General features: G+C 36.8%; 1 protein-coding gene and 1 non-coding gene across 2 annotated transcripts in view; one reads left to right on the top strand and one right to left on the bottom strand.

Moving 5' to 3' along the window:
• The window catches only part of SPRED1 (sprouty related EVH1 domain containing 1), a 110,761-nt gene that overhangs the window by 18,379 nt on the left and 73,744 nt on the right, over window positions 1-18,638 (top strand). The window lies entirely within an intron of this gene.
• On the bottom strand, window positions 1,376-1,507 carry LOC133067549 (small nucleolar RNA SNORA70). Its single transcript, XR_009695331.1, has one exon. It is a non-coding gene; the product is annotated as a small nucleolar RNA SNORA70 (small nucleolar RNA).

Below are 18,638 nucleotides of genomic sequence, written 5' to 3'. Positions count from 1 at the left end.
TTAGAGCTGAGAGTAGATGATTGTGAACTTAGTCTTTTTATGACTTTAGACTATGTATTATAAATAGTTATATTTATTGATGTTTACTTAAAAGATGTGAAATCTTTTATATATAAATCTAATATATATATATCTGATATATATAAATCTAGTATATATAAATAAAATTATATAAATGTTTACTTAAAAAGACTTTTTTCTTTTTAAAAAATCATTTCTTTGATTAGCAAGAGCTTTGAAATGAGTAATTTGTAATATTTTAGTCCACCTGGGTCAAGTTTTAGTGTAAGAACATGAGCTATGTTATTCAAAGATAGATAAATTGTGCAAACAGCCTAAATTTGATAGGGAGACAAAGGGGGCATTTTACGTGAAGTACGTTTTTGTGGTTCCAAACTCCTTAAGTAACTTGCCATGAGCTTAATGAACCTACTGTAATTTTTCTGTTTCTTAATTATTGTATTAAAAACTATAGATTTTATGGGCAGAGAGGTCAAGGTAGAAGCACTGGAGGGTTTACATACACATGCTGTTTTGTCATTGTCTCCCATCAGCCTACATAATCTTGAGAATTTTTCTCTATTGTATACTAAAGAGCTTTCAAAAGTTTGTGGCAGATACTGGTAAAGCAAGCATAAGGTAGTTCTCATATTGCTGTGTTTCCTCAGAAATTTCATGTGTGTATACAGTCTTACTTGGAAATAATTTTAGACCTACAAAAAGATAAGAAAAAAATGTACCAAGAATATTCATATATTCTTCAACTGGCTTTCTAAAATGTTGGTATCTTAAATAGCCAAACAGGAAATTAACATTGATAATAATATTATCTACAGACCTTATTTCAAGTTTTATCAGTTGTTCTACTAATGTCCTTTTTTCTAGTTCAGGATCCAATCCAGCATTGCGTGTTGTATCAGGTATTCACGTTTCTTTGTTTCCTGTAATCTGGAATAGTTCTTCAGTCTTTCTTTCATAATTTTGAAACTATTTTGAAGAATACTGATCAAGTATTTTGTAGAATGTTCTTTAGTTTGCATTTATCTGACGCCCAGTCTTGATTATTGAAGTTGAACACTTTGGGCGACGACACTGTAGAGCAAAGGTGTGTTCTTGCTTCAGGAGGTCGATGATGGTGACACCTCCCGTACTAATGGTGTGAGCTTTGATCATTTGGTTCACGTGATGGCTGCCAGGTTCTCAGTCAGGGCGTCAGTCGGTTGCTTCTTGTTCTGTAGCTTGGCACACATGGACATCTTGACTTAACCAGTGTGGATCCTTGCCGGTGTGCCCTTAGGCTTTCCAAAGGCATTGTCATACCTGTCTGGGGCCTGGACTGGGGACACTGTGCCAGTCCTGAGTGTCCACTGGAAGGGGCTGTCTCCAGGGTCCCTTAGAGCATCCCAGCCAGGCAGCATGCTGCATGCATGCCAGGAGGCTGCTGTCTGCAGCCGTGGTACCCCAGACCCCTCAGGGAAAAGAGCACAGTCAGCTTAGCTGACTGCAAACGGGCACTTCCACTTTGTCTTCACAATATGTTCTGTGTTCATTTGGTATTTTCCCTGCCACAGCTTTAGAGTCATTGTATTTTTATTGGAGAATTATATTGAGAAACTGTTACCTGAGTCGTAAGTGTGCTTACGGGCTTGCCACATGGTACAGTGGTAAAGAATCCACCTACCAGTGCAGCAGATGCAAGAGACGCAGGTTTGATCCCTGGGCCAGGAAAGATCCCCTGGAGTAGGAAATAGCAACCCACTCCAGTATTCTTACTTGGAAAATTCCGTGGAACGAGGAGCCTGGTGGGCTGCAGTCCATGGAGTTGCAAAGAGTTGGACACGACTGAACACATTCGTACACACAGATGTGCTTATTAGCATTGGGGTGAAGCTGGTGGTACAGACCCCATTTTACAGACGAGGAAAGCTAAGCTGAAGGTTAAAAGTCTTGTTCATAATGGTCAGATAAAAGTGATGTGTTGGGATATAAACTCAGGCATTTTCAGTCCAGAGTCTAGATTCTTTCCACTTGCTCTCCTGTATCACTGTAGTTCCTTCCTTAAACACTTGTCATTTCCATTATTTCTACTATTTGCCTTTTCTGGCACAAATAGGTACACTCTAGTTCTTAATATTCAAGAAAATTATTAAATAGTATAATATTTCAAAACAGAAAGCTTTTCAAAACAGAAAATAGTCTTTACAGTTTGAAAAATATTTTATTATATGCTTACTGTGGTTAAGGCAGTATGGTGGACGTTGGTAGTATTTGTGTATGTGCTTATGTTTTGAGAGGATATCATGCTGAGAATTTTTTGTTTGTTTGTTTACAATGGTATTTTTTTCCCCTCAATAGATAGCTGAGGGGTTGAGGTAGATGAGGGGTTGGGGCTGTTGTGAACTGATTCATTGTCCAAGAATCTAAATGGCTTAGAGATTTATATATTATATATAAATCATGCCAAATAAATATATAGTATTTAGGTTAATAAATATTTATATGTGCCTCTTTTTAATATACTGCCACTTAATACTTTTAGTAATATTATGCAACCATTAAACAATATCTGTTGGCTGAGCACACTTAAATAAACACTTTGCTGTTGCTTCTAATTCTTGCATTAACTTCTTGAGTTGATACTATTTTTCCCATATTTCCATGTGAGCAAAGAGAAGTGACTTGCCTAAGATCATAAAATTTAATAAATATCATAAAGTGGTTTTAAATCCAAGTTTTATGCTGCCTACTGTGTAAAGCACTGTTTATGTTATATATGTATTTGCACTTTCAGAGTGTCCCTTGGTTCTCATGTTGAGGGTGTGATGAAAAAGTTTATTCTGTATACCTACCTATGGGATTTTGAGTTCATTCTGCCAAGGTTGGAAGCCCAGTTCTGTCACTTATCAGTTTTGTGATCTTGGAATTTTTTAAAATCATGTCTGTAAAATGAGGGTAATAATTATATCTGCTTTGGAGGGTTATCTTGAGGATTAAATATAACACATGGAAAGCATTGAACCGTGCAAATAGCAAGTACTGAAGTGTTAGCTGCCTGTTAATAATAGTAGGGGTAATAGAAGAAGTAACTAATACATTGTAAAGAAACATCAGAAGTTCCAGAGTAGAATAAACACTGGTAATTGACAGATATTATGATGGACTACTTGGGATAATTTTGTGACTATTGGATAATTCATAGAATCAAAGAAATTGGGAATGAGAAAGGGATTTGATTAAATAGCATCTTTATCTCTGATTTTTTTGAAAGAGGGTACTAAGACCATAATGATAAAGTAACTTGCCCAAACTGTTGAAGTTGCATTGTATCACTCTCAGTGGAAACTTTGACTTTATGGCTGTTAATTCAATGTTCTTTCCACTACAGATTTTTTCCCCTAATCTCTGTTAAGGGAAATAATTTATGTGGGATATCATTCTCTTCTTTATTTTTAGGAGTCCTTGATACCAACTGGTATCAAACAGTAATTCCTAAAGGATAGCCAATTAAGTTGGAAGATAATATACGATTTGCCTCTTTAGAGGGGTTTGATAGCATAGTAATACTTTTACTCAGAATCCCTTCATTAATAGGAACAACGGATAAGTAAAAAAGCATCTCTGAAAGCATGGTTTAGTTTCTCTTGCTGGGCAGCAGAATATTGGCATGAAATAGTTTATTTTTAGCCTTAGGGTGAGTTCTTTATTAATTTTTAGAAAAGTAAAAAGCAGATGCAAAGAAGATAATGATCATCTATATTCTTATCCAAAATTAATTGCTAACTTGGTTTATTAAAACGCAGAGACATCATTTGCCAACAAAGGTCCATACAGTCAAGGCTATGGTTTTTTTAGTAGTCATGTTCTATTGGATGTGATAGTTGAGTAATAAAGAAGGCCAAGCACCTAAGAATTGATGCTTTCAAACTATAGTCCTGAAGAAGACTCTTAAGAGTCCCTTGGACTGGAAGCAGCTCAAACCAGTCAATCCTAAAGGAAATCAGCCGTGAATATTCATTGTAAAGACTGATGCTGAAGCTGCAACTCCAATACTTTGGCCACCTGATGCGAAGAACTGACTCATTGGAAAAGACTCTGATGTTGGGAAAGATTAGAGGCGGGAGAAGAAGGGGACAACAGGATGAGATGGTTGGATGGTGTCACCGACTTGATGGACATGAGTTTGAGCAAGCTCTGGGAGTTGGTTATGGACAGAGAAGCCTGGTGTGCTGCAGTCCACGGGATCGCAAAGAGTCGGACACGACTGAGCGACTGAACTGAACTGAACTGATGCCTGTTTCCTAATATCAATGAGAAATGTATTCTTTACACCTTAGCTGTAATCTTTTCAAATAAAAGCTTGTGGATTATAATTTGTCTGATGATTAAAATTTGTTTGGTGATGGCTGTTTTCATTTTAACATTACCTGTTTTTAATTTCACTGAGGACTATGCTTAATAGCATGCTCTTTTGGTTTTTAAAACACTGTATGAGAACCACGATGCTGATTTAAATCCAGTATTGCTCATAATTTAAAAATGTCTCCCCTAAGTTTTAGTGTGTTTCCATGAGGTATGAACATTTTGCTGAACATCTTAGGGGGGCGGGGCATGGAGTGGTATTAGGCTTTGTATAAACATGTTGTGTTGTCAAGGTGGATATGTTTACTTTGTGAAATTACGATTACAGATTTGAAACTTGTTTCTCTGCCGAAGGGGGAGTCAAGATCATGGAATCTTTTTTTTTTTTTAATCATTTTTTTAAATAGCTGCTATACGCCTACATTTAGACTGATAAAACTGTAGAAAAATGAAAAATATAATTAATAAAGAATATTCCAAATACTATTCTTTGTTTTACATAAATGAAACTGGGGTTAAAGAGCGACTTTTTTCTTTACTTTCTAGTCACAGTTTTTTAAATTGCAGAGAAGAACTACAGCAGCATGAATTTTAAATTCTTGCTCAGTCACTTATAAATAAATCATTTATGCTTACTTAACCTCTTGAATAGCATATTAAAAAGCAGAGACATTACTTTGCCAACAAAGGTTCGTCTAGTCAAGGCTATGGTTTTTCCATTGGTCATGTATAGATGTGAGAGTTGGACTGTGAAGAAAGCTGAGCGCAAAAGAATTGATGCTTTTGAACTGTGGTGTTGGAGAAGACTCTTGAGAGTCCCTTGGACTGCAAGGATATCCAACCAGTCCATCCTAAAGGAGATCAGTCCTGGGTGTTCATCGGAAGGACTGATGCTGAAGCTGAAACTCCAATACTTTGGCCACCTCATGCGGAGAGTTGACTTATTGGAAAAGACCCTGATGCTGGGAGGGACTGGGGGCAGGAGGAGAAGGGGACGACAGAGGATGAGATGGCTGGATGGCATCACCGACTCGATGGGCATGAGTTTGAGTAAACTCCGGGAGTTGGTGATGGACAGGGAGGCCTGGCATAATGAGATTCATGGGGTCGCAAAGAGTCGGACACGACTGAGCGACTGAACTGAACTGAACCTCTTGAAACTTTGGTTTCCATATCTGTTATATAGGATTAACACCATTTTGCAGGGTTATTGTTGGAATTAAAAATAATAACTTTACTCCAAATAGATTGGGTATATAGTAAAATCTACATAAATTTTGCTGTTAATGTTGTTAGAGCTTGGATTGTTTTGTTTCATTTTGGTACTTTGGTTGTTTTTATGATTATAAAAGAAGAGAATAAAGGTAACCTCTAACTCTGCTACTAAAGAATAGCCATGATGACATCCAGCATGTTGTGAATTTTTCTAGAATTTTTTTAAGGTATATTATGCACATTTTATCTGACTATGTCTCTAAAACTGGGTCTTCAGGATTTGGCCTCTTACCATGAGTGAAATATATAGGTCTTGCAGAGTTTTCAGCAAGAGTCATATGACCTGACTTATGTTTTTGTTTTTATTTTTTTGACCACACCACACATCATGTATGAGATCTTAGTTCTCCAACCAGGGATCAAACCTGCACCCCTTGCCTTAGAAGTGTGGAGTTTTAACCACTGGACTGCTAGGGAAGTCCCTTAAGATTTTTAAAGATCACTTAAATGTTATTGGCTTCTAAATATACTAAAGACACTTTTTTTTTTAAGTTACCTTCTTTCTCAAAAAAGTCCATTGATATTTTAAACTGAATTTCCAGTAGATAAACAGAATTTAGACAGCATTGTCATCTTTGTAATATTGAGTTTTCCTTTTAGAAAACATAAAATGTGCTTTTATCTGTTCAGGTCATTTATGCTCTTCCATGAACATGAATTTTAAAGATTTCTTTATATTGATCCTGCACATTTAATTTTAGTACATTTATGTCTTTTTGTTGTGGATTAGCTCTTTTTGTAACTCACTGGTTACAAAAGCTTAACTCACTGGTAAGAAAGCTAGTTAATTTTGATGTATTTTTTATATCCAACTGCTACACTGTGCTTTCTGTTTTTTTTTTTCTGATAGACCTTATTTTTCAGAGAAGTTTGAGGTTCACAGCAAAACTGAGGGGGAGGTACAGATTTGCCACACACTCCCTGCCCAAACAGGTACCTAACTGCTGAGTTGTCAACATCCCCCACTAGAATGGAACATCTGTTACAATTTATGAACCTACGCATCAATCATCATTATCACCCAGAGTCCATAGTTAACATTTAGGGTTTATTCTTGGTGTTGTAGCATAGTAATCACAGTTGTTTTAAATTCTTGGTTTGGTAATTCCAACATCTCTACCATGTCTGAGTCTGGTTCTGATCTTTTGTTTCTTTAGATTGTGTTTGTTACCTTTTATTATGATATGCCTTATAATTTTTTCTTGATAGCCAGACATGATGTATTGGCTGAAAAGAACTGCTATAAATAGGCCTTTAGTAATGTAGTAAAGTGTGTGTGTATGTGTGTGTGTGTAGGGGATGGGTAGGAAAGTGTTTTATAGCTCTGTTACTGTGTGTGTGTGTGTGTGAGCGCATGTGCACCCATGCACTCAGTTGTGTCTGACTCCTTGTGACCACATGGACTGTAGCCTGCCAGGCTCCTCTGTCCATAGGATTTTCCAGGCAAGAACACTGGAGCAGATTGCCATTTCCTTCTCCAGGGGACCTTCCCCACCCAGGGATCGAACCCATGTCTTCTGCATCTCCTGCATTGGCAGGCAGGTTCTTTGCCAGTTGAGCCACAGGGGAAGCCCCCCAGTTCTGTTATTAAGTTTCAGTCTTTTTTTGCTCCAGCTTTATTGAATTATAACTGTGACAAAAATTGTTTATACTTAAGATGTACATCTTAGTGTTTTGACATCTGTATACATTATAAAATAATCACAGCAGTCAGTGTAATTAACATATCTATCACAGCATATAGGTACCTTTTTTCTTTTTTCTGTTAAGAACATTTAAGATGTACAGTTAGCAAACTTCAAGTATATAATTAAGTATTGTTAATTATAATCACATTGCTGAACATTTGGTCTCCAGAACTTAGCTTTTTGTGATCCTATGTCTCTGGATTGTGAACTTCTTAAATGCTGTTTGTCCCTCACCCCTCTTAAGGAGGACAAGATGGCTGAATTGGGCTGAGGTTGGATATTTATTTACCTTCCCTTAGGTCATTTAGGTTCTGATACAACTTTAGGTGGTTATTGTTGTTTCAGTCAACATGTTGTGTCTGACTCTTGTGACCCGATGGACTGTAACCCACCAGGCTCCTCTGTCCATGGGATTTCCCAGGCAAGAATACTGGAGTGGGTTGCCATTTCCTTCTCCAGGAGATCCTCCTGACCCAGGGATTGAACCTATGTCTCCTGCATTGGCAGGTGGATTCTTTACTTCTGAGCCACCAGGAAAACCCATTTAGGAGGTTAAACTCTGGTTAAATAATTTCTCCTGAAGTCAAGCTTTGTTAAGAAGAACAGTGTGCTCCAGTGTGTTTCAAAATGCTTTCTTTCCCTCTTCTGGAAATATGACGGAATTTTCCCTGATATGCACTGTGAGGACTTGTTAGAGTGCCAAGAGGGAAAACTAACAAAAGTGGGTGGAGGGGCATTTTGATGACTGAATTTTTAATCTCAGAATTGTTCACTCAGTCTCCAGCAGCTCATCAGTACCCCAGGTTCCCTACCCCAGCACTGTTTCCCAAAGAGCTCTCTGCTCTCAGGTTTCTGATCTGATAAACTGTCCTCCTCCATAATCTCTGCCTCTTCAAGTTTGGGGGCAGTAGTTTGCCCTGTGACCTCACTATTATTACTGATCCCAAGAAGTGTTTATTTTTTAGTTTGTTAAGCTTTTTACTTGTTAGCATAGATTGGTGGCTTCCAAGCTTACTATGGGCTGGATTGGAAACAGATTGTCCTTATTTTTCTAATAAAAATTTTGTTTTAAAAGTGATCATATAATTTTAAATAAGGAAAATTTTAAAATCTGTACTTCATTTCTGTTTTCTTCCCTCACTCCTCTTTAATCATATTACTGTAATGTTAATTTTTTAACTTCCTCAGAAATGTTGTCCTATAGCTGGCTGTAATAGAAGTGCCTCAGATATTTTCACTTATAGGTGTGTAGTAATTATGGAGCTTTTAATAGCCTTTACATGTTAGGTAAGGATTTTTCTCTATTACTTTGTCGACAAAGGTCCATCTAGTCAAAGCTTTGGTTTTTCTAGTAGTCATGTATGGACGTGAGAGTTGAACTATAAAGAAAGCTGAGTGCTGAAGAATTGATGCTTTTAAACTGTGATGTTGGAGAAGACTCTTGAGAGTCCCTTGAACTGCAAGGAGATCCAACCAGTCCATCCTAAACGAGATCAGTCCTGGGTGTTCATTGGAAGGACTGATGCTGAGGCTGAAACTCCCAATACTTTGGCCACCTGATGCAAAGAACTGACTCACTGGATGCTGGGAAAGACCCTGATGCTGGGAAAGATTGAAGGCAGGAGGAGAAGGGGACGACAGAGGATGAGATGGATAGATGGCACCACTGACTCGATGGAAATGAGTTTGGGCAAGCTCCAGGAGTTGGCAATGAACAGGGAGGCCTGGAGTGCTGCAGTCCATGGGGTCGCAAAGAGTCAGACAAGACTGAGTAACTGAACTGAACTGATTTCTGTATTTCTTTAGCAATATATATTCTTTCAAGAATATTTTCAAGAGTTAATGTTGAAATTTTTTTAGCATCATTTAAGGTAGTAAAGTCTTTCTGAAACAGTGTGTCTTCATTCCCAGGTTAGTTCCTTTTCAGCGTTTGAATCTGGGGCTACCAGCTACGTAAAATAGTGTTTCCCTACTTTATTGCATTTATGTTTAAAACTCTGCTCACGTTTCTATGTGTTTTTATTTATAGTACACATTATTATGTTGCTGTCTGTATTGTCTATCGTGCTCTTTAATAATGCATTTTAGGTGGTGAACTCCTTGAAGAAAGTGGTGTCTTTTACAGAAAGTAGTCTTCAATAAGAAAAAGCACTACCCCTTCCTTCATGTTTCCTCTTCTTTCTAATTTACCTCCATTCATCCTTAAGCTCTTAGAAGATCCAGACTGCACTTATTTCCTGGGAAGACAAATCACTCTGAGATCCTCGGTAGTCTTCCCTGAATGACACGTAGTTGAAACAAGTTTTAATTTCTATCTTTTGGGTTTTGCTTGGATTGTAAGAATGTACTTGCTTGCAACTCTCAATGTTGTTAGAGTTGGTTTTGGAGGCTCTTAGGCTTACCTGTCCCAAGTTAAAATTACTTGACCACAAAGGTGCAGGGGAATGACTGCTTCTGAAGGAAGGGGCTCAGAGGAGAAAGGTAGAGGAAGCTAGAGAACGAAATTTTCCCATTTTAATCTTGCTTAGTACTAAAAGTTGTATAAAACAAATATTGTCTTCACAGAGGCTTATCAGCATGGCAAATTTAAAAATAAGATGGGATTGTATGTTTTTCTGTTCCTTGACTCAACAATTACATACGTATTGATCACTAATTGTATCTCTAATTACATTCTACTCAGTACAGTAGTAAATGAGGAAAACAACATTCCTGCTCACATGGAACGTAAGTTCTATTAATAGGAGACAGATAATAAATACCTAAAGAAATAAGTAAATAAGGTAATTTCAGATAGTCATAAGCATTATGAGGAAAATAATAACCAAGAAAAGAAATAGAGTGGAGGGAAGCTGGATGTTGGAACTAGTTTAGATTGGGTGAGTCTAATTTGAGGAGGATTCATGTTATCTAACACTTAAGGAGGAAACCAATAGAATATCTCAGGGGAGTCTCCAAGTAAGTGCAGGGGATCTGGGATAGAGGGAAACGATTTAAAACCATTTAAAGAGTGGAAAGAATGCTGTTGTGGTTGGAGATAGTAAGTGAGCTAGGAGAGGTAGTCAGAGAAGTGCTGTTTTGTGTCTTTTATAAGTCATTGTAATGAGCTGTTAAAAGATTTTAGATTGCCAAGCTATTTTAAATCAGTTGTTTAGTTATGTATGTTGAATTCTTGAGTTAGTGCTTTGTTTTGGAACTTAATTTTTAAGATTATCTAAAGCCAAATACAAGAGTAACCTGGCTATATTGCCTGAAATGATAGGCAATAAAGTATTCTGAATAGAATTTATGTGACAGATTTTAGTCAATGTATTCAAATTGAAGATTAGTTTTATAGTTTATTAATATTCTGAGTAAGTAATTATTCCCCAATACAGCTACAAATCAGAACTCCTTTAGAAAAGTTTAAAATACAGCATTCCTAAGCCTCATCATTTCGGAATCAAGGCAGTAGACCAGTAGACTTTGGGAGTCTGTTTTTTTTAAAAGTTCTCCATATAATACTTAGAGAATGAACATGAGTTTTGGAACCTCTGAACCAGTGGATTTTTTTTTAATAGCAACTTTATGCATCTATCATCCATATAGCAAACAATTCACTGATTTAAAGTGTAAAATTTAGTGGGTTTTGGTATATTTGCAGAGCTGTACAGTCATCATTGCAGTTAATTGTAGAACATTCCTAGCACACCAAAGGAAATCCCATCCCTATCTGCCATCTCACCCTTTCCCCTCAACCCTCTCCCCAGCTCTAGACAACCACCATTCATACTTTGTGGATTTGCCTGTTTGGATATTTCATATAAATGGAATCATATAATACATGGTACTTCTATGACTAGCTTCTTCATTAGCATAATGGATTTTTTGTTTGATTCTTTTTAGATGAAAATTTTTATTATACAGTGATTTTTTTTCAAAAGAGATAAAGTACGATTATCAGAAAAAAGCAACTGAGAAAACTGCTAAAATTGGTATTTAATATCTCAAGATTTCTAAAATTAGTTAAGTAAATTATAGCAAAATACCATGTAACAACAGTTGCTAAGTCCTGTCCGACCTCTTCAACCTCGTGGACTGAATGAAGCATGCCAGGCTTCCCTGTCCTTCACTATCTTCCAGAGTTTGCTCAGACTCATATCCATTGACTTGGTGATGTTATCCAACCATCTCATCCTCTGTCGCCCCCTTTTCCTCCTGCCCTCAGTCTTTCCTAGCATCGTCGGCTCTTTGCATCAGGTGGCCAAAGTATTGGAGCTTCATTTTAGCGTCAGTCCTTACAGTATATATTCGGTATTGATTGCCTTTAGGATTGACTGGTTTGATTTTCTTGCTGTCCAAGGGATGCTCAAGAGTTTTCTCCAGCACCGAACCAGTGAAATTTTTGTCTGGAGCAGGTTTGGCCGTTAATTCATGGTCACTCATGTGGTCATTATTAAAGAATTTGTTGGATTTTGCACTTCTTGTGTTTCATGTTTAAGACCAAAGTGTATTCAGCAGTTTGAAATGAAAATATATTAAAGTGACATTTAGTTTAGGGAATTAAAGATAAAGTACTAATTGGTTACTTGATGTTTCTTATTTCTTGCAGTGTGTTGGAGATCCCAAATGCTGTGTTTATTTGCCTAGTTTTTCAGTTAAAAAGAAGTACAGTCATTAAAGTGTATAAAAACTTTTCATTTCAGTTCAACTAAAGATTCACTATTTAAGACGGAAGATGAAAACTGCAGGTGAAACCAGTCCACATAGAAATGAACCATTATTTAAAAAATCAAGGGACTTGATATAGGCAGGATTTCCAGCTTCTCTGAAAAGATCAAAACATTCTCATAATACTGAATTGCATTCCTGCAAGGCAGCTGCTAGAATGGAGTGTTATATATTCCCTTTAGATGGCCATAGTTCCCACCACTACAAGTACTATAAGCACTTAAAGTAGTAATCTTCATTCATTTGTTTTTGACCTTTACCTTAAGACCTAAGACTATTAGAGGTGTCTTTATAGGCTGAATCTTGGGTCTTAAGTGAAATGAGAAGAGAGAAAATTCAAACATTTATAGTTAGTAATTCCTTTCTAACAGTCTTAAAATGATTTAACAAAAAGATATTAACAGAATCTGAATCATTGCTTTAATTCTCTATTCCTAGAGAAATGAGTGTGTCAGTCCATTAGTACTTTTGCATTCAAATCATGTTTCCAGTAAACTAGGCTTCTCTTTGGCATTTTAAGACAAAACCATTGTCTTGGTTTTCATTACATTGTATTCCTCAAATTTTCCTACCTATCTTGGTACTCTGACCCATATCACTGACTCCTTTCTTCTTCCTTAAAAGGAGTATTTCTCCCAGAGTTTAGTCTCAGTATAGTCTGCTTTTCTTTTTTACAGGCTTTTAATTCATTTTTGAGGCTTCCATTACCAGAATTAGTGGTAATTAAAAAGTTATTGCTCTTATTACTTATTCAAGTTAGTTGTATTGTGATTTCTTTGAGAACAGGGACTGTGTCTTACTCATTTTTTGGATACTTTTTGTTTAATATATTTGCTTGTAAAAGACATCCAGTCATTCTTCCTTATTTCTGATTTTTAATCAGACATCTATTATATGCTTGGAACTGTTGAATTACTTATGTTCTCCATGGCTTTTTAGTTATTTCCTTTGAGTGTTCTCACTACAGTTGATGACAACTCTTATTCTAGATTGATGGCAGATTCTTTTCTGCATCCTTTACACTCTACCACCACTGGACTGAATCTTTACAAGCTTACAATCTTGGAGGTTATTTTTGACTCCTGTATCTTTTGTATCCTTTCCTTATTTTCATGAAATTTGTTCTGTTTAAAAGAATAAATTGAGGATTCTACCTTGAACTTCTATCTGTAAAGAAACTGTTGTGTTCCCAGGTTTCATTATTGAAATAGCATTTGGATTCAAATAACATTGTCCTAGCTGCCTTTCTCTCTCTGCTTTCTGAATCTTCCAAAGTTCCCTGGTCTATTTTTCCATATAATTACTCTTAGATATCAATTTATCATATAATTACTCTTAGATATCAATTCTCAGGTGATGCTAGTGGTAAAGAATCTGCCTGCAATGCAGGAGAGGCAAAAATCACAGGTTTGATCCCTGGGTTGGGCAGATCCCCTGGAGGAGGAAATGGCAACCCACTCCAGTATTCTTGTCTGGAAAATTCCATGGAGCAAGGAGCCTCTTGGGCTATACAGCCCGTGAGGTCCCAAAGTGTTGTACATCTGAACATGTACATACACACACCAGTTTAATTATATCCTCCCTGCACAGAAGCCTAGAATAGCTCCCTTTTGAATATGCAAGACCTTCACCAGTAGGATTCCTGTTTAGTCTAATTCATTTTTGTTGTCTTCAATAATCTTCCAACTCAAGCAAGAAGAAGTTATATTGCATACTCTTATGGCCTGTTTTATGACATGCAACCCATTTTGAATAATTTTTTATCTTATCTTGAGTCCAAGACCATGTTACCTTCTTCAATATTGTAGTGGTCATCAGTTGTTTTATTATGTCAAGTGTACCTCAGTTCCTCTTCTGTTAAGAGCTCTCTATTTTTGGTGGGCGGAAATCATCCCTTCACGTTTATTTTAGGCCTTTAGGTTTGAGTGGGCTCGTGGATGTGATTGGTTTAGGGCAGACAAATGAGTGACAGTGAGACTCCATTCTAGGACTTTTGGACGCTGAGAAGAGGCATTCTCTGCTGCAACTATAAAAATTTTGCATTTCTAGAACTAATTGGATTGGTGGAGATACATAAGGAAGCTTAACCAGAGCCAGCTTTACAATGAAGTCAGTTTTATTTAAAATTAAAACCCTTCTGGTTTGAAGCATTATCAGCATACTTCAGACAGCTCAATAGCAGGGATCCTGTTAAATTCCCATATTAACATTTGCATATTATGTCCACATGCAGCTAGTTGTGTGTGTGTGTGCACATGTGTGCATATGTACACATGCAAGATAAATTACTTAATCAACAGGAATCCAACAGCTTTTTGGAACTGTGAAAAATGAGATTAAAAAATTTATTTTTGAGTAAATGAATAGATATAAATGTGAATATCATTTTTTATCAGTGAGCTATATCAACTGTGCATTTACTTGGTTGTAACAGTGATAAAAAGCATAGGATTTCTATTCAGACCTTCAAATCCTTGCTCTATCACTATGTAATTGGATATGGAAAAATTGAGGAGCTAAAAAACTTCACTACAAGGTAAGAAAAAGTAGTTTTGAAATTGAATCTTAGTTATTTTAGTCTAACCAGAGAAATATTATTGAGAATGTTTTTGTTTTCATCCCCAAGGGGATCCCTGTTTCTGTCGCCAGTTGGCAGGTGCCAGACTTTCTCCTCAGAAGGCTTGATTCGGAGGAGCGTATGTCCTGTCTTCCCACTTTTAAATTCTACCCTGCGAACACAAGTTGTCTGGCACTTATAAACTTTCTCACCTGTTCTCTGTCCCCACAACTCCAGATACATATCAGATGGTTATTTCTAAATGTTCCGTCACAGTCCACTTTCTGAATAAGGTTTTGCTAGAGTTTTTTTGCCCCATCAGAGACATTTCAGTTGAGATGTTGTTGGAAGATAGTTTGCTTGTTGAAAATGGCATTGTTCTCACATTCAGAACTTATACTGTTAAAAATACATGTGTAAGAAACTTTAGTCTTAAACAGTTAGAATATTATTATAATTTAAGTTACATGTAATTAGGTAATACCCATTTTCTAATCAGTGATACCAGTAAAGTGAATTACATTGAGCAAGCACTCCTTCTGTAAGTGTGTCCCCATCTGCTTAGCAATTTCTCTTGTTTTGCATAATAAAGACCTAACCAAATCTTTTCTCCTTTATGAAAAATGACTTTGGGGTAGGCTCTGGTCCTCAGGAATTCTGGTGAAGCGAGAATGTCCGTGTGTTAGTGGGTGACATTGCATGTTGTATGTGCATGTGTGCTCAGTTGTATCCTGCTCTTCTCTGTCCGTAGAATTCACCAGGCAAGAACACTGGAGTAGGTTGCCATTGCTTCCTCCAGGGGATCTTCCCTACGCAGGGACTGAACCCATGTCCCTGTGTCTGCTCCATTGGCAAGTGGATTCTTTACCACTGGTGCCAGCTGGGAAGCTCACAAGGCAACATTGCTGATTGGTAAATGGCATTTGCCTTGGGAGGATTGTGAATGAACTAAATGTATATACCTGGTGGGAAGCCAGAACTTTGATTTGTCTTGAGTGTGGCATATTTGTTTACCTTGCCAGGACTTCAGGAAGCTATGGCCATGGAGTGTAATGACATATTTTGGTTCTTGTTTGGAACGTGGGGCTTATAAGCTGAGTGTTTCCATACATTCATGATTGTATACCCATGGGATTTCATTCCGTTGTAACTGAACTGAGGACATTGCAGTTGTCCTCTTGGTATCATCATTACCTGCATGTGAAATACTGTTTATTAGTCGTAGTACGGGAGAGAATAATGATGAAACAGGAAAATGTTGACTGTTAAGTGCTTGCTGTATACAAGGCCTGTTGGTGGTACAGGGAAGTTTAAGATGTGATAAATGGGAGGAATAGAAGATAATCTTAGAGGAGTCATAAAATTAATAAGTGCCTGGGGAAAGATATGTAAAGAATACATTGAGTTCATCAGAAGGAGCTTTTATAGTCTCTAAAAGACAATAGGAGAGCTAAGTGATGATCTTTTACCAAGCTATAAAGACAGTTTCAGGGAGATAACCCTATATGCAAAACAGAAAAAGAGACACAGATGTACAGAACAGACTTTTGGACTCTGTGGGAGAAGGTGAGGGTGGAATGTTCTGAGAGAATAGCATTGAAACAAGTATACTATCAAGGGTGAAACAGATCACCAGCCCAGGTTGGATACATGAGACAAGTGCTCAGGGCTGGTGCACTGGGAAGACCCAGAGGGATGGGATGGGGAAGGAGGCAGGAGCGGGGATGGGGAACACATGTAAATCCATGGCTGATTCATGTCAATGTATGGCAAAAACCACTACAATATTGTAAAGTAATTAGTCTCCAACTAATAAAAATAAATGAAAAAAAAAAGAAAATATGATTGAAGGTAGGATTATACATAAATTTATTTGTTTCATGGCTACTTATATTTATAAAAAAGAAAGTGCTAGAGATTACCCACAAGTGTTGTAAGATAGGAAGTGAGTATTCCTAATTTTAAGAATGTCTTCTTTCAATAGATGCTCACCTGACAACTTATTTTTGTAATCTTTTTAATAAGATTCTCTGGCCAGTAAGGTAGCTGTTGGCTACATATGACTATTGAGCAGTAGTCAGAATTGACACGTGCTATATGTGTTTGTAAAATGTGCACCAAATTTCAAAGACTTGGTATGAAAAAAAATGTAAAATACCTCATTGATTATTTTGTATTACCTATTTTAATGATATGTTGGGATATAATGGATTAAAGTATACTATTAACATTAAGGAGAAGGAAATGGCAATCCACCCCTGGACAGAGGAGCCTGATGGGATACAGTTCATGGGGTCAGAGAGTCAGACAAGACTGAGCAACTGACACATTAACGTTACTTCTGCCTGCTTTTACTTTTTTTAAATGGCACTCAGATTCACATACAACATAAATTTAACCATTTAAAGTGTACAATTTAGTGGCATTTAGTACGTTCATGTTGTTTGCCACCACCATCTCTGTGTAGTTCCAACCGTTTCATCACCTTTAAAAAAACACAAATTTGTGGGAATTCTCTGACAGTCCAGGGGTTAAGACTTCACTTTCACTGCTGAGGGCCCAGGTTCAGTCCCTGGTTGGGAGGGGAAACTAAGATCTTGCAAGCTGCAAGGCCAGAAACAAAACAAAACAGCTATCAAACCCATATCCATTTAGCGGTTATTCTCCTTTATCCCCCCTTCATAATCCCCTGGCAACCATCGGTCTGTTTTCTGTGTGTAGATTTGCCTCTTCTGGATGTTTCATATAAATGAAATCATACAATGTGTGATCTTTTTTCATTTACAATATTTGTGAGATACCATTTTGCAGCATATCAATACTTTATTCTTTTTTATTAGATGATGTTATGTTCATTATTAAAAGTATGGTAGACATTAAGGTCTCCAACTATTATTGTAGGTCTGTTTCTCCCTTCAATTTTGTCGGTGTTTTCTTCATATAGTTTGGGATGCAGTTGTTTAATGTACATATGTTTATAAGTGTTAGATCTTCTTAATGAATTTAATTTTTTATCACTATATGATGACTTCTTTGTCTCATAATAATGTTAATATAGCCACCTCAGCTCCCTTGGTTACTGTTTCATGGAATATCTGTTTTCATATTTCCATTTTTAACCTATTTGTAGTTTTGGTTGTAAATTCAGTGTCTTATAAACAGTATACAGGCAGTATACATGTTAATATAGTTTAAATTGATACTAACTTAGCTTTAATAGCCTGTAACAGCTCTGCTCCTGTTCATTTCCACTACCTTTTATGTTGTTATTGTCACAATTTACATCTTTGTACATTAATGGGCCCCTTATATTATATAGATTAATAATTATTGGAAGCAAAAAGAGAAGTTACAATCCAAAAAATGATAGTTTTAATGTATACCTATATAATAACCCTTACCAGAGTTCTTTATTTTTTCATATGGCTTTGAGGTACTACCTGGTATCTTTTCATTAAGGATAGTTGCAAACTCCAACCCTTTAGTTATCTGAGAATGCCCTCATTTACCCTTCGTTTTTGAAGGATAGTTTTGCTGTATATAGATTGGTTGACATTGTTTTTTCTTTCAGCACTTTAGATATGTCATCCCGCTGCCTCTGGCCTCCATTGTTTGCAGTGAGAAGTCAGCTGTTAATCTTACGGAAATTCCCTTATATATGATTAGTAGCTTGTCTGTCACAGCTTTTAAGATTCTTTGACTTTCAGCAACTCCAGTTTCTCTCCTTGTATCCATTTTTGAGTTTAATTTCTTGGATGTGTAGATTTGTGTCTTTATCAAATTTGGAAAGTTTTTTGGAGACTTCAGATATTCTTTTTAAGATTTTTAGTTGGAAGATACTTACTTACCAGTGTTGTGTTGGTTTCTGCTGTTCAGCAGTGCGAGTCAGCCGTAACTTCCCTTCCCTTCTTTTCTCCTGGCATCCCCATTACATACACATACAGCATCCCATAGACTTCTTAGGCTCCCCGTTACATACACATACAGCATCCCATAGACTTCTTAGCCTCCCCGTTACATACACATACAGCATCCCAGAGACTCCTTAG

This window comes from Dama dama, chromosome 12, assembly GCF_033118175.1.
Source record: "Dama dama isolate Ldn47 chromosome 12, ASM3311817v1, whole genome shotgun sequence".
Classification (NCBI taxonomy): domain Eukaryota; kingdom Metazoa; phylum Chordata; class Mammalia; order Artiodactyla; family Cervidae; genus Dama; species Dama dama.
Note: the sequence above shows the minus strand (reverse complement) of the source record. Positions and strands in the feature narration are given on the sequence as shown.